At 50.1% G+C, this 1,076-nt stretch overlaps 1 protein-coding gene across 1 annotated transcript in view; it reads left to right on the top strand.

The window, feature by feature from the left end:
• The window catches only part of SIX1 (SIX homeobox 1), a 4,391-nt gene that overhangs the window by 1,807 nt on the left and 1,508 nt on the right, over positions 1-1,076 (top strand). The window lies entirely within an intron of this gene.

Below are 1,076 nucleotides of genomic sequence, written 5' to 3'. Positions count from 1 at the left end.
AAGCCGAAGAGTTTGGGGGAGACCTTAGTGCTGGGCCGGCTGGATTTCCTTTGTTCGCTTCCGAGCCTGGGGGCTGAAGATGTCGCCTCTGCCTTCCACTCTGGGTGGAAAAAGCACAGAACCTGGATACAGTCAGTCGAAATGGGCTTTCTGGGAGAGACTGGGAGAAAAGGGGAGAGAAAGGGGAACATGGGCAGGTTCTCGGGGTGGAGAGAACAGTCGAGCATTCTGAAGGTGGAAGTTGCGAGGGCTTCCAAATCCCGAAGTTTACCAGCCCCGGCGCCGGGTACCAGCTCACAGGTTGTGCGGGGTCTAGAAGTTTCCCTGGCGGGGAAGGGTGCGCTGGTGTGGATGTCCATAGGGAGTTTGAGAGGGGAATGTGAGAGGCTGAGGACTGAGTGAATAACACGGGGATAAGGATAGTACAGTTCCAGTTAGACTTCAGTTACAAAACGGTGGTCCTATAAGCCAGGCCCGAGGGCCCATTCCCTGATGAAATCGGAGAGACTGGCTGCGCTCCCTGTGTTTACTCAGGTCACTGGGCCGCTCTGGACACCGCTTCCCATGACCTGTCCTGTGTCTCTGAAACCACAACCTCCGGGCAAGGGCAGGGAAACGACGTTTAATTGTTTCCTCAGTTGGGAACAGGACAATTGACTTGATTCACCCCAAATATGTGTGCATTGGGCACTGTTTGCCCCCGATCATTTTCTTCATCTCTAACAACCATTCGTTAGAAGATTTTCAAACTTAGTTACTTCTAAAAGTGGTGCTAGTTATTAGGTATTTAAATATAACCATTGGTACAAAATATTTAAAAATAATTTTTGTGTTTTAAATAAGCCTTGTTGCTCTGGCTTTCTAAAATCTAGAAGAGAAAGGGATGTAGCTCCCCAGGAGCTGTGTTCATTAGCTTCCCATTTCTGCAGTCGCCTCTGTCTCTCCACTTCCCCTAGGGCCCTTGGGGATAGGTGGGAGGGCAGAGCTCCTCCATTTGGGTCGATGACTAATTGCACAATGGCCCTTTCCTCCTTCCAGCTCCCCTCCTTCCATCTCACACTTTTTTTAAACCTTTT

This window comes from Pteropus alecto, unplaced genomic scaffold (assembly GCF_000325575.1).
Source record: "Pteropus alecto unplaced genomic scaffold, ASM32557v1 scaffold276, whole genome shotgun sequence".
Lineage (NCBI taxonomy): Eukaryota > Metazoa > Chordata > Mammalia > Chiroptera > Pteropodidae > Pteropus > Pteropus alecto.
The sequence above is the reverse complement of the archived record's forward strand: the minus strand, read 5'-3'. Positions and strand labels throughout refer to the sequence as shown.